This window comes from Balearica regulorum, chromosome 2, assembly GCF_011004875.1.
Source record: "Balearica regulorum gibbericeps isolate bBalReg1 chromosome 2, bBalReg1.pri, whole genome shotgun sequence".
Lineage (NCBI taxonomy): Eukaryota > Metazoa > Chordata > Aves > Gruiformes > Gruidae > Balearica > Balearica regulorum.
In genome coordinates, this window is record NC_046185.1 from 95,693,299 (window position 1) to 95,708,645 (window position 15,347).

The following is a 15,347-nucleotide window of genomic DNA, read 5'->3' on the forward strand; positions in this document are numbered from 1 at the left end:
TCCACATCGCTTTAGTATAACTGGTTTTGAGCCATATATTTGATGGTTTAATTGAAAAAGCTTCCAAAAATGTGATAGGAAATGTATGTGAAAGAGATATGTTTTACCTTTATCTCAGTCGATATTTTGTTAAAGGAAATGTATGACATATTAAGATGGAAAGCCTTCCCAATTCCCACAATCAAAACAGTCAGTGAAAATACCAAGGCCAAAACCAGCCCTCAAGCTTTCTTTTTTCTACCATAGTTAATTCAGTGATTTACATACAGGACACAATAAAACGTGAGTAGTGTTAAGTCACGTTCTGTATTTTGTGGTAACTTTAATTTGTGCATATGCAGCTTGCTGTGATGGCAATGGTAAATGTAATCTCAAGTCTTTTTGTCTTTCATTTTTGACATGGTTTTAATTCATTTGATTTTGAATCTGTAAATTACACAGAAAAAATGCTAGAAGTTACCTTTCTAGCTAAGTTTTCTCTTAATCGTATTTTTAACATGCTGAAAATATTACTGAAGTGCTGGTAAGTATTGACTGAAGATGAAGTGTGATTATGAAAACCAGAGATCATCCATTGCTACTGATAAAAGTATTTCTAGTCAGATAATATCCACGCAATGGTATAATATTACTTCTTCTGCAAAGGTCTTTAAATGTTTTTAACATAATAATCTTAGACCAAACATGTTTGACTTTACCTAGTCATGGTTTGGTTGTTTTGTGGTTTTGGGATTTTGCGGGGGGGGGTGGTGGTGGTGAAAGCAGCCAGGTATTTTTTTTTTCTTGCAAATAGAACGCTGGCATGCTATAGGAGGCTTTCTGTTTAGCACTGTAGGATCTGAAACATTCTGTGTCTCTTAAGTAGTGATTATGCACTTTATGTGCTGCTTTTCCATGTGAGTTAACTGATCCTGTAGTCACCTATTAATTAGTAACCTGTGTGGTGCTCTTACTGAGTTTGTACCTTTCTGTGGGGGCACAGAAAGGTGTTAATTAAATGTGTATGTGAAAAAAATTGATATACCTTGACTAGCTTTAGCAAAACACCGAGCCCAGACTGACTGCAATATTACAGCTGTGCTTAAAAGCCTCGTAGGCTGCAGTTTTTTTGTGCTAAGTACTCTCCCCATATTAAACAACTTATAATCTGAAAGGAAATACTATATGAATAACTAAAGCAAACTCCAGAGAGGGTTCGGGGTTTTTTGCACATACTGCTCTGTGTGTGTATTCACAGACATAACAAAATAAGTGTTGACAATAACTGACATTATTGTAACTTAGATTTGACATCTCTTATGTCAGATGCTAATTCTGAGAAGACTGGTGTTCACTAGTTGTTCGCATTGCCCTTTGGGAATTCTGCATTCGGTCACAGTTATGTACAAGCATTGTATCCTTGCATTTAGAAATAGCTTTTCACTTAGAAATTACAGGTAAAACTGTTATTTGGAAAAATGCCTTCAGTTTCATAACATGTATTACAAAAAGGGCGAGCATTCTTAATGTCTGTGGATTATAAATAAAGTTTACCTCATGTTTCCAGTTTCCATTTTGAACTTCTTAAATGATTCTCCCAGATACGTGTTTATTTTTCTAAGATATCAGCAAAAGACAAATAGTTGATTATATATATATATGGAGACTTACTATTTCTGCATTAATACTTGCTTTGGCATGGCACAGTGTTTAAGAATCTGTTGGACTGCCTCGTTAGCATTCACTCAGTGGCTTCTATGAGAAATGGATTCAGCAAAGTGCTTTTAGGAGCAGTGTCAAACATGTAGTCCTAACCTTTTGTCTGCTTCCTCTTTCTCAGTTTTGGATGGTGTACTGAGATGTCTCAGGAAAAAGCCAGCTGAAATGTAATCTGACTAGGACAGGGATCTTGCTTGGAATGTAGAGGGAAATTTTGCTGGCAAAATCAGGAGGTTCACTTTTCACTTGCTCCCTGATTTTTTCCTGGAATTTTATATACTAGCAAAATGTATTTTTTGTGGTTGGTGGGGTTTTTTTCTCAGTTTGTCGTCTCTGCACTTTGCTATAGTTGTCTGTACCTTGCAGTACTACCATATGCCAAGAACTGCACTACTTCCTGATTCTCTTCAGGTTCAGGTCAATGCAATAGTTTTGATGAGTAACCTGCCTAATCCACTGTACACTGAAAAGGTAGCTCATTGTTTTTCCTGGGACTATTTATGGGCTCCCAGATAAGAACAAATTTTCTGCTTTTCAGTATGTGTCAAAAGCTGTAAAATTTCTTCTAATAGTTGGTGATTTCATACTCTTCTGTATTTTGTAGTACCTGCTGAAATCAGAAGAGATAATCCTATACTTCCAAGAGAATTGTATCAAGGATTATCTATTACTTTTTCTAGTTTAGAGAAGTAATTCTATGGATATGGAATTCTGAGAATTTTTACTATTAATTTCTATAGTACTTTTCAAAATGACAAACACTTACCATATGTGACACTTATTAATGATTCCAATGAGAATCTCCCACTTGGACCTATGAAGCTGTTGTTATTCTTCTGATCTCTGGGGGATCAACTTATTTGAGATTGATGTGGGCAGAAAGTACTCATATTGCAAACCACAGCCCTGGGAATCCTGTCAACTGCTTCTGACTGGGTGGTAGTACAGGAGACAAACCAGTGTTCAGAGGAGCTCCTAATGAGATCTGCTAGATTTTTAACCTGAATTTTGGGGTTTTTTTGAAAGTCAGTGCTTTCCCTTTTTTTTTTTTTTTTTTTCCAGGAAGGCATTTTAGTTACCCTGTTGCAGCAAAGTTGTATCAGACACACAGGTTCCTTATTTTATCTGAAAAAAAACAGATACCTGCCTCTCTGGAGATCTACCTGATACAAATACATGGAAAAATTATGCGTTCCATGAGCCTGACTAATTTAGATGTCCTTCTGAGAAACAAAAAGAATCAACTGAAAAGTCTAATAATCTAGATAAATTTGTCATCGCCAACCATGATTGCTTAATCAGATTTATGAATTCTCTATGATGGCAACAGGAAAGGAGCTTCAGGGCTGCCTTTGGCCTAGCTCAAGATTGCCTAGCTTAAGACTCTTTGTAACACTTTGTTTGAAGGTTTGGGTGATAGTTTTGCAAAATATACAGATTAGCCATCAGATTTTTGTTATTATCTCTGCATGAAGAGCAGAAACAAAGTTGTTGACACCAAAAGATAAAAAGCTATTTTTATTCTATAGTGTAAATTAATTATTGCTACTAATTCAGTGACAGTCTGGCTATTTGGCAGATTTATGTCATTGTGTACATGGAATTCATAAATCTAGTCTTTCTCACCAAAGAGAATGGTGCTGTGCTGTAATGTTAGAAAAGCACAAAGTTGGAGAGTCCTGACTTCTGCAGAGTTCCCCAATTGCATCTTTGTGTTTTAGTTGTGAGACACTAGTAAAGAGAGAACCTAATACACCATCCTAAGTCTACCTTCTTGTACTGGTTTTGGCTGGGATAGAGTTAATTTTCTTCATAGCAGCTAGCACAGGGCTATGCTTTGGATTTGTGCTGAAAGCCGTGTTGAAATAGATGTTTTTGTTATTGCTGAGCAGTGCTTACATGGAGCCAAGGCCTTTTCTGCTTCTCACCCCACCAGTGAGTGGGCTGGGGGTGCACAAGGAGTTGGGAGGGGACACAGCTGGGACAGCTGACTCCAGCTGATGAAAGGGATATTCCATACCATATGGTGGTCCTGCTCAGCACATAAAGCTGGGGGAAGAAGAAGGAAGGGGAGGACATTGGGAGTGATGGCGTTTGTCTTCCCCAGTCACTGTTAGGCATGATGGAGCCCTGCTTTCCCGTGGATGGCTGAACACCTGCCTGCCCATGGGAAGTGGTGAATGAATTCCTTGTTTTGCTTTGCTTGCATGTGTGGCTTCTGCTTTACCCATTAAACTGTCTTTATCTCAACCCACAAATTTTCTCACTTTCACTCTTCAGATTCTTTCCCCCATTCTGCCGGGGAAAAGTGAGCGAGCGGCTGTGTGGGGCTCAGCTGCCAGCTGGGGCAAAACCACAACGCTTCTTTTACTTAAAGATCAAATCTTTTGTTAAAGAGTTAAATTATATAAAGAATAAACAGTATGTGCAACACTTTTTTAATTCTGCAAGAATATTTAGCCTGAGAATCAAAGTGAGTTTTTGTGGTTTTGGTGGTACTAGACTAAAGATTCATCATGTCCATTTAATTATGTTTATCTACTAATCCTTTTATATTGGTTGAAACCTACCTACCTAGAAATACCGGAAGGGTCAACTTCAAGATTACAAATTAAATTTACATTTCTGCATGTAAATCAAATTGGTAGGTGTGAGAGTTGGCTTGTATTAGAGCCTAGGTGGCACAGTGGCTTAAGGTACCAGCATTCCCTTTTACATAATTTGGACTCACAGCGTGGAAGAGTTCAGGAGTGGCAATGAATCTGATGGTGTAGTTCTGCATAGCTAACTGGCATGGTTCAGAACTGCTGACTGTTCTGGAGGGGCTTGGGGCTCACACAGACGTGGATGTTGTTCACTAGTGGCAACCTCTGGGGTGAAAGCCTGCAAGCCTGCAACCTTCCCACAGTTCAGCAAGAGATCCCATATGTTTTTTCTTGCATCAGAAGTAAAATGGGACAAATGTCTGCTGGTATTTTTTTACTAATGTTCCAAGTTCCTTGATGCACACTTTACCTTTTTTGATTGTTCTACATTATAGTCCTGAAAGATAGCAGGATTTTCTGGCTGCTGCAAAGAAAATGAGTCCAGTTCTGAATGCTATTATGTCTATAGAGTTTGCCTTCTCCAGAAGGTCTGTATAATAATAATAGGTGTGGTGTTGATGAGGCATAAGCCTTGTGGAAGAGGAAGAGGGAATGAGGACTTCTCTGTACTAGAGCAGTTACTGAGCAAGTGCTGCTAGCAGTGTTCCTGTAGCACTTCAGTGCAACCCTATCCTTCTGCGGTGTTTGTGTACCAATGTGTAGGACAATATACATTCACTTTATTGACTGTGTACTCATGCATCCCTCCCAAAGGCACCTGAGTAGCTGTCTAGCCAGGAGCTAGCAGCAGCTGAGGAGGCTTGCACTCGTATTATATATTTATTCCTAGCACTGCAGGGCCCTAATCAGCTTCTAGACTCCGTTGAATAAACTCTGTATGAACACATAATAATGAGGAGCAAGAGAGGAAAGGGGCACAGTACACAGTAATATTAGCAGTGCTCAGTATGTGCAGACAATCTCTGATTTTTATCATTGTGAATAATGAACTCAGCTCAGTAAGTTGGTCTTGGGAAGTTTTCATTAATTAACTGTCTTGTGATGTTTTTCATGTACTTGGTAACTAAACTTTCATGGTAATACAGTTTAAGACTCAACTGTAATTTATAGAATAGAATCATAGAATGATTTGCGTTGGAAGGGACCTTAAAGATCATCTAGTTCCAACCCCTCTGCTGCGGGCAGGGACACCCTCCACTAGACAAGCTTGGATGGGGCTTTGGACAACCTGGCCTTGAACACTTCCTGGGAGGGGGCATCCACACCTTCTCTGGGCAACCTGTTCCAGTGCCTCACCACTCTTAACAGTAAAGAATTTCTTTCTAACATCTAATCTAAATCGACCCTCCTTCAGCTTGAACCCATTACCCCTTGTCCTGTCACTATACTCCCTGATAAACAGTCCATCTCCAGCTTTCCTGTAGGTACCCTTCAGAAACTGGTAAGCTGCAATTAGATCTTCTGGAGCCTTCTCTTCTCCAGGCTGAACAACCCAACTCTCTCAGCCTGTCCTCATAGCAGAGGTGCTCCAGCCCTCTGATCAACTTCGTGGCCCTCCTCTGGACTCGCTCCAACAGCTCCATGTCTCTCCTGTACTGGGGCCCCCAGAGCTGGACGCAGTACTCCAGGTGGGGTCTCACAAGAGCAGAGTAGAGGGGCAGAATCACCTCCCTCGACCTGCTGGTCACACCTCTTTTGATGCAGCCCAGGACACAGTTGGCTTTCTGGGCTGCAAGCGCACACTGCTGGCTCATGTTGAGCTTCTCATCAATCAACACCCCCAAGTCCTTCTCGGGGCTGCTTTCAATCCATTCCTTGTCCAGCCTGTAGTTGTGCTTGGGATTGCACCAACCCACATGCAGGACCTTGCTCTTGGCCTTGAACTTCGTGCTGTTCACACAGGCCCACCTCTCCAGCCTGTCAAGGTCCCTCTGGATGGCATCCCTTCCCTCCAGTGTATCAACCACACCACACAGCTTGGTGTCGTCGGCGAACCTGCTGAGGGTGCACTTGATCCCACTGTCCGTGTCACTGACAAAGATGTTGAACAGTGCCCGTCTCAGTACCGACCCCCAAGGAACGCCACTCGTCACCGTTCTCCATTTGGACATTGAGCCGTTGACCACAACCCTTTGAGTGCGACCATCCAGCCAATTCCTTATCCACCAAGTGGTCCATCCATGGAATCCATGTCTCTCCAATTTAGAGACAAGGATGTTGTGCGGGACAGTGTCAAATGCCTTGCACAAGTCCAGGTAGATGATGTCAGTTGCTCTTCCCTTGTCCACCAATGCTGGAACCCCACCATAGAAGGCCACCAAATTTGTCAGGCATGATTTGCCCTTAGTGAAGCCGTGTTGGCTGTCACCAATCACCTCCTTATTTTCCATGTGCCTGAGCACAGTTTCCAGGAGGGTCTGTTCCATGATCTTGCCAGGCACAGGTGAGACTGACCGGCCTGTAGTTCCCTGGGTCTTCCTTTTTACCCTTCGTAGAAATGGGGGTTATGTCCCCCCTCTTCCAGTTGGCGGGAACTTCGCCAGACTGCCAGGACTTCTGAAATATGATGGATAGCGGCCTGGCCACTTCATCTGCCGCTTCCCTCAAGACCTGCAGATGCAACTCATCAGGTCCCATGGACTTGTGCACCTTCAGGTTCCTTAGATACTCTCGAACCTGATCTGCTGCAGTGGGTGGTTCTGCATTCTCCCAGCCCCTGCCTTCTGTGACCTGGGCAGTGTGGCTCAAGCATTTGCCAGTGAAGACTGAAGCAGAGAAGTCATTGAGTACCTCAGCCTTCTCCATGTCCTGGGTAACCAGGTCGTCCATTTCATTCCAGAGGGGACCCACATTTGCCCTCGTCCTTCTTTTATCACTAACATACCTATAGAAGCTTTTCTTGTTGCCCTTAACATCCCTGGCCAGATTTAATTCTATCAGGGCTTTGGCTTTCCTAACCTGATCCCTGGCTGCTCGGACAGTTCCTCTGTATTCCTCCCAGGCTACCTGCCCTTGCTTCCACTCTCTGTAGGCTTCCTTTTTTTGTTTGACTTTGCCCAGGAGCTCCTTGTTCATCCATTCAGGCCTCTTGGTGTTTTTACCTGACTTCTTTGTTGGGATGCATCACTCCTGAGCTTGGAGGAGGTGACCCTTGAATATTAGCCAGCTGTCTTGGGCCCCTCTTCCTTCCAGGGCTTTGTCCCATGGTATTCTACCAAGTAGATCCCTGAAGAGGCCAAAGTCTGCTCTGCTGAAGTCCAGGCTAGTGAGCTTGCTGTGTACCCTCCTCGCTGCCCTGAGGATCTTGAAATCAATACATACCTTGTCTTATAAAAGCTATCAATTGCAATAGCAATTTTTAAGAACAGACTGTCAGCGGTAAACCTCAAGCTGGAAATAATGCTTTATACATTCTATGTGGAGCCTCTTTATACTGTGGGTATTTAAACATTCTTTTAGCTATAGAATTACAGCTATCAAATGTAACCAGCTGTTCAGATCTTCATATCATGCCCTTCAGTCTGTACATTCAGTTATCTTCAACTAGCTTGGGTTTTTCTTCATTAAATTTTATCTAGTTTGCCTGAGAGATAAGCCTATAAAATAAGTTACAAAGCAACTAAAACCTTTTTATTAGGCATGCTCTCCCTTTGTTTTACAGGTAACGAATTTAGTAGAAGGATGTAACACCTAGTGTCATAGGTGAAGGGTGCTTTTTTGTGTCACTTCCAAAGTGACCTAGAAATCTGATAATTAAATCTCAATAGGCTTGATAATGATAGAAAACTAATATGATATTATGTGTAATACTGGGCATAATTATGTGTTTACTGGACATAATCAAAATCAAGCAATAATTTGAAGAGTAAACTTCCTTTACTGGGAGGCATGTGGAAATTGTGATTAAAACACTGTGAAACAAACAGCTTTCATAATGAATCCAGTAAAAAGGATTACTAAGATTTCTATGTTGTATTACAGAACCTTTCTTAATCAGCTGGACAGACCCATTTGTAGATTCCTCAAGCATTCAGAAAAGATCTACCTTTTTCTTCAAGGTTTTCTTTTCACGGGTTCTTCACTTTTTCTTGCAGTTCAGTAATAGTTTTATTCTTCCTGTTATCTTCAGTGGTAGAAGGATGGTCTGTGTCCAACGGAGCATAACAGTGGAGGAAAACTAACAGTGCTTGAACAAATGGAGAACTAAAATTTAGCACAGGGTTCATCACGGCCTTTGCTTAGAGTTAACTAAAGGGTGGCGGTGGTGTCTTGACCAAGACCAGCTATAGTAAATGGCAGAGAGGATTACTGGGAAGATCCTGAGCACATAACCTACTGATAGGCAATTAAGATTGTATTTTTGAGAATTAGAATACAGAATATATTACAAAACCTAACATTGTGTGCATGTTTGATTCCTTCTGAGCCTCTATTAAGATGTGTTTAGTAATGTTATTAAGGGAAAAGAATCTAAGAGCAAGGCAGTGTCACTTGTCATATATGGTGAAAGAAAAATTATATTCTAAGCCTGATGTCTGTATGATAGGGAAACAAAATATAACCAGTAGGAGGTCATGTACGTGAAATTACATATGGAGTAATCAATAAATAAGTAAGCCATCTAAGGCTATGGTAGAGTTGTCAATGTCAAAGAAAAAAAAAGGGGAAACAAGATTTAATTAATTCTTAGACATTACACTTTATGCTATGGGAAATTAACAAAGCAGACCTGTTTTCTTTGTTGGATGGCTTTACGTACTGTTATACCTAGATTTGGTATTGCAGAGGGAATCTCCTCAGACAATGGACCTCATTTTATTGCAGAAATAGTACAGGAAGTTTCCAAGTTCTTGCAGACTAAGTAGGAACTACACACCTCTTGGAGGCCTTAATCTAGTGGGAAAGTAGAAAGAATGAATCAGACTCTCAGAAGACAAGTTTCTAAACTTTGTCAGGAAACACACCTTAAGTGCACGGAAGCCTTACCCTTAGCTCTTCTGTGAATTCAAATAACACCTGGAGGTAAGGAAGGAGTAAGCCCCTTTGAAATCATGTACGGGAAAGCATATCCCACAAACCTTTTAAACGTCAAGGGAGACCGAATGCATATAAGAGGACAGGGTGCAACTAAAGAATATTTGATTTCTCTTTTGCAGAATTTATCTTCACTACACAGGTACCTAGATCAAAAGGTTTCTCTTCCCTTGGACACACCAGTTCCAACCACGAGGCATTGTTTACATACAGACCTGGATAGACAAACCACTAAAAGAGAAATGGAAAGGACACCATACTGTGCTATTGAAGACATACTGCGGTTAAAGTAGAGGGAATTAATTTCTGGATTCATTATACACAGGTAAAAAGGGCACCAAGGCCTGATGAAGATGAATGGACCTTCACACTGACCAGAGAAGTTAAACCTCAATGAACTGTACCTGAGAAACAGGACTTGCCTAAGTAGAGGTTAAGTGCCCACAAAGCCAATTGTTTTTGTATTTAGGATTAGTACTTTAGTTACCTGTTGTTTTGCTGTTTATGTATAGAATGAAATTTTTCCTCCACAGGGATAATTATAGAATCTCCTTGGAAAGTGTTATTAATTTAACTCCGCTAAAATTGTAAATATTATAATAGTATATTCAGTACTAGCTGTCTGTGAAGGACAATTGTAGTTATAATGAAAAAAAATAGTGATAGATATGAGACCTATGAGAAGAGATCTCATAGTCTCAAAGGGGAGGGAAATGATATCTTTAAAGTAGAATTTTCCACTTTACAGGGATAGAAATGTGTTTGGGTTAGTGCTTAGACACTGTTTAATTTGGGGTTAATTTAATTCACTACCTTGCTTTGCTAATGACTATACCTTTGAAGAAGAGCTGAAGAACTGATAAAAAGCATGCTTTGCTAAAAGTATCCTTGAAGAAGAGCTGAAAAACTGATAAAAAGGAAATATCCTGCCCCAGAAGGCACCAAGAGCTGGGTGATTGCCAGAGAGGCCTGAGGTCAACAAAAATTGGCAGTAACTAGGGGAAAGGGAAAGGTCGCTGAGGGAGTTCGTGACCACTTAAAGTCCAATTAAAGGACTATGCAAATTAGCCCCTCCCAGCCTCAGGGAGCATGCGTGCTAATTTAAATATACTTGACCAATAGTAGATGATGCGGTAATTACTAACCAATTAGCGTAAATTTAGGTCGGTTTTTCAAATTCTGTAACAAGATAAATATGTTGTAGATTCTGTGTGTAGAGTGTGAGCTTTGTGGAATTACCACCTAGCACCCATCCCTGCGCAGACATGAAATAAATAAAATACCTCTGCTCTGTGTGTATATTGGTGTACTGCACACCAAGTAAATGATCCCGCTTCTCGGACAGCATTGGTACATTCAAATTTCAACAATATGTTCTGGGTCTGAACACCGTTTTCTTGCTTTGCTTAGTGAAGAAAGAGCAAAGCTCTTTCAACAAGAACGAAGAAAGTTTTTACCTGTAAGAATCAAGCACTTTATTATGTATTCAGTTTTGCAATTAAACCCAATTATGTTGTGTTTCATTCTGTTTTTTTATTTTGTCATGGCTCTATTTTTGACATAATTTATATAAAAATGTATCCTATCAAATCAATAAATGATCTAATAAATGAAACGGTAAAATAGCATACCTAACCTTTGTCAGATGCACCAGGAATGTTATCAAACATCATGAAACAATGATACAAGAATCATCAGCTGGAGGAGATGCTGACTTTTTGGAGGCTGAGATCTTTCAGAGTCATTGGGACTGCTGGCAGAACCTGTTGCTGTCACCCCCTCACCCAGGTACTGTGGTTCTGTGCCATGGTTGGTGGGACACCGCCTGTGCTGGGGTCACCCTCAGCTTCTGGCCCATCTTCCCTTGTGGATCAGCCCCATTCCTGCTGCATGCTCCCTGACAGTTAGCTTGGGCTTTCTCGAGCCCTGAACTGAGTACCATGGGGCCTTGCCCCCAGGGTTCCTTGATAGCTCCTAGTAAATCTCCAGATCTTTGCTGAAGGCTGCAGCCAGGCTACAAAAGTCGATCTCACAGCTCTACAGGATTCTGCATCTGAAGTGTCCCCTGCCTCCAGGTCTCTGAACTCTTTAATGGGGACTGGGTGAGGGTATGGGGGTTTATAAATCACATGTGGCTAACCTCTATCGTCTAGCCAACCATCATTATTAGCTCAGAAGTAATCTGCTGGCTCTCAGGAGCCTCATATTCTACCTGGGTGCCAGTAATGAGACAAATACTGCAGAGGTGTGTCACAGGACCTGTCCAATTTAATGTTTTTATCAATGATTTGGTGGGGGCAAAAGCGCTTATAAGGTTTGCAGGTGGTGCCAAATCAAGTTCTGGAGGTCTAGCAGCTATGCTTGAGCAGAGGGCTGTCACCCAGAGGGACTTGGGCAAGCTGCAGGAGTGAGCCAACAGGAACCTTATAAAATTCAACAGACAGTCCCGCACCAGGAAAGGAAGAATTCCAGTCCACAGAACAGGCTGGGGACTGACTGCCCAGGGAGTAGCTTCTGCTGAGAAGGACCTGGGAGGTCCTTGTAGATGCCAAGTTGCCATGAGCCAGCAGCTCATGAAAGGCCAAGAGCATCCTGGGCTGTATCAAGAGGAGCACAACCAGCAGATGAAGGCGAGTGACTGTCACCTCTCTAGTGTCAGAGTGTATCTGCAATACTGCATCCAGTCTTCAACCTCCCCAGCCCAGGGCAGATACAGACAAAACTGTATCTAGAAGTTTCTGCAAAGTTGGAGAAAGAGATAAGGTGTCAAACTTTGCAACATTTATACTCTGATCCTTTCATTCCTTTTCCCCTTGAAGTGGAAAAAAGTCACTATCACAACTTTTAATTCCCTCATTTATTTTGAATAATAAATTGCAAAGTGTTTGATCACTACTTGAAATTAGATGATTGCATAAATATCTGTATAAGAAAAAATTCCACACTGGGACTCAAGTCCAGTAAAGGACATAAGAGGAGGAGTGCTATCTTAACTTCAAACTTCTTGAAGAGAAACACAAGTTTATTTACTTCCCTGGTTCTCAACTTCTTGGTCAGAACCCTCAGGTTGAGTCAGGGAAGTTTGTCCCGAGAAACAAAGGAGAACTGCTGCACACGATACCTAGAAACTCTGTCTGTTATAGATACTTAGGATGCTTACAGTGCTGTATCAGTCTGAATTATTCCTTCACTGTCTGTGATTCTCTTGACTTTATCACATCTCCTTTTCCATCTGGCAGTTTCAAGCTACAGGATGCGGTTTTGTTCTTGGTCTTTCACCCTCCATTGCTGCAGCTTTTGGTTCTCTCTTCTGAACTCACAAATCTGCTGTTGTATTTTCTTCATCTCAGCTTGTTCATTTTCAAATTCTGCTTGCAGGATTTTAAGCTGAGCAGCCAGCTTGTTGTATTTGGATTGCTACTGTTGACTTCCTGCCAACCTGCCATCCGTTTCTCCCTGGAATTTTCTTTGCAAGGACAGGAGCTATTTCTGTGCATGCTCCTTTTCTTCCTTAGCACATGCAGGGCTGAAGTTACAGTCTTGGTCTCGTGTTTCTGCTTTTTTTTTCTGAGATGCTGCAGTTCCTGTATTTTGTCTTTTTTGCATATGGTGTGATCCATCATGCTTTATTTGAAGGAGATAATATGCAGATTTAAGTTCTTCCACATGCTTCAGAAGGGCTTTTTTTTCCCAGTCCCAGCATCCTCAAGACATTTGATAGCACCGAATAAGGTTTCCTCTATGACTAGCAGCCAACTCCTAGCCTGATTTTTCTCCTTTGTGAATTTACCTTTTGTTTCACTTTGATCTTCAGTATCCTTCTTTAACTTGTTCATAGTTTTTCCTAAATGCTGTTACTGGACAGTTTTTGTTTAAAATTGGTCTTCAGAGAAATAGTTTCATAGTAAGAATCAGTAATCTGTGTTGGCCGTTTCTTCTGCTTCCATTTCATCCTCCTAGTCACATCATCTAGACCTAAATTGTTAAGCAGTAGTCTTCCCCCCATCTTAACCTTCTCCAAAACCATATCATCACACTGAATATCCACGATTTGGGTTTGTTCTTGCTGAACTTGCTCTAGCTCCTTGATGACTCCACTAAAGTTCGTAACTGTCTCCCAAAATGATAACTTTTCCAAATGGTAATTGGAATATTTTATTCCATGCACATCTGAGGATGCTTTGTAAGGACTTGGACAGGGGGTCCCTGTTGTATGAGTGGAGAGAATCCCTTTATTGCTTGTATCTCCTTGCTTATATTCTTCCTTGGGAGCAAGTGATATCTCAGAATGCTGGAATAAAAAGTCCTTGCCAGCTTTTGGCATTTCCTAGGTGAACAACCACATTCTGTCATCAACTAATTAGAAAAATGAGAGGTCATGTGACTTGACAGTAATTATTCAGAGAAGGCAGAAAGGCAACCGGGGATAAATTCGAGTAAGCTTCACCCATACTGTTACAGCACTAGTAGAGTTGCATCATTCTTCTATTGCAAAACAAGAGGTGACACCCTCTGTTCAATTTATGCAAACTATTTTTTCACTAACTTCAGTGGAAATTTTCCATCTGTAAAGATAAGTCAATGTGGGCCAGCATTATGAAATGATGAAACTGAAGGAGCCCACCCTGCTACAATGCCTACAGTCCTTGCACCTCCAAGACCTTAAAGCAAGAATTAAAAAAAAAAAAAACCAAAAACTAAGAAATCTAAATAAAACTTGTCCAAAAAACTTGATTGTACGAAATCAAAAGAGAAAGAGAAATGTTTACATTAAAGCAGTAAGAAGTAAAAGTCTCCCAGTGCTTTATGCATTGCTCCATTTACTGAATTTTGAGAAGACTGATGAAAGGGAGATTTTACTCACTGAAGATAAAGGTAGAAGGCAAAAAAATATACTTGAAATGCTACTGAATTAGTCTGTTGAAAGGAGTGGGACAGTCAGAATATACTATAGTGCCTTACGTAATAGGCCGTACCAATCTTTTTACTGACTTTCCCAGATAATAATAAAATAATAATAAATAATAAAACTACTAATAAACAGGAGTAGCGTTTGACCCACCATTTTTAAATATTTGGTTTATTTTTTTTTTACACTCTGTAACTGAAAAAAAAAAGAAAACTATAAATAGGACAAAGCATCTCATAGATTCTGGTGGAAACTTTCTCTCAGTACTTCTTCTATTGCTGTACTGTATTACACTGTTCTTTATACCTCTTTTCGCCACTCTGATGGTGTCAGACCTGGTATATACGCTATGTTCTCATGCAAAGACTCAGATGATATACCACTGTTGTGCACTCCCCAGTTTTTTGGAGGGTCTGTTGTCCAGTGGTTGCCTACCAAAAGAGTGTAACTTGTAACCTGTGATCATTTGTAATTTGTAATTATTATTATGATACATACTTTAAAAAATAATTAAAATTAACACTTTTAATAATTTGTAACCTGAATGGGAACTTCAGTGAAAGTGCACTGCCCCCTCCATTCAGCACTCAGTTAATTCAAGGCCCAACTCCAGCACCTGCATTTGATATTCTTAACAGTTCTCTTTTATATTATACATATGGGAGGCCCAACACTCGCATATAAAATATTGCAATATAAATATTATTTAAAGCACTACTACTAGCTTTATCAGAGAAAGGTATCTTCATCATTCAAGCCTCCATTCAAGCAGCATGGGATCTTACCACGACTGCTTCTGGACTGGGAGTTTTGCTAGCCAAGTTCAAATTATCCTTGCCAGGAAACTGTTTCTCAGTACCAAGACCTGGATATATCTTGAACAGAGACCCATGGGGATAAGTGAGAAAATAAGACGCATCTTTTATGGGAGGCTCTTTAATAATGCCATCCAGTAGCGACTCCCCCATTTCTATGAATGGCTCTTCATGAGGAACAACAAGGAGCTTAACTGACAGTTGTTCTGGCAGTGAAGCCTCTTCTCTCCCAGATTCCTACTTTGGAACGCGGTGGTCGTACTGTTCCTTCAGACTGACACTGTA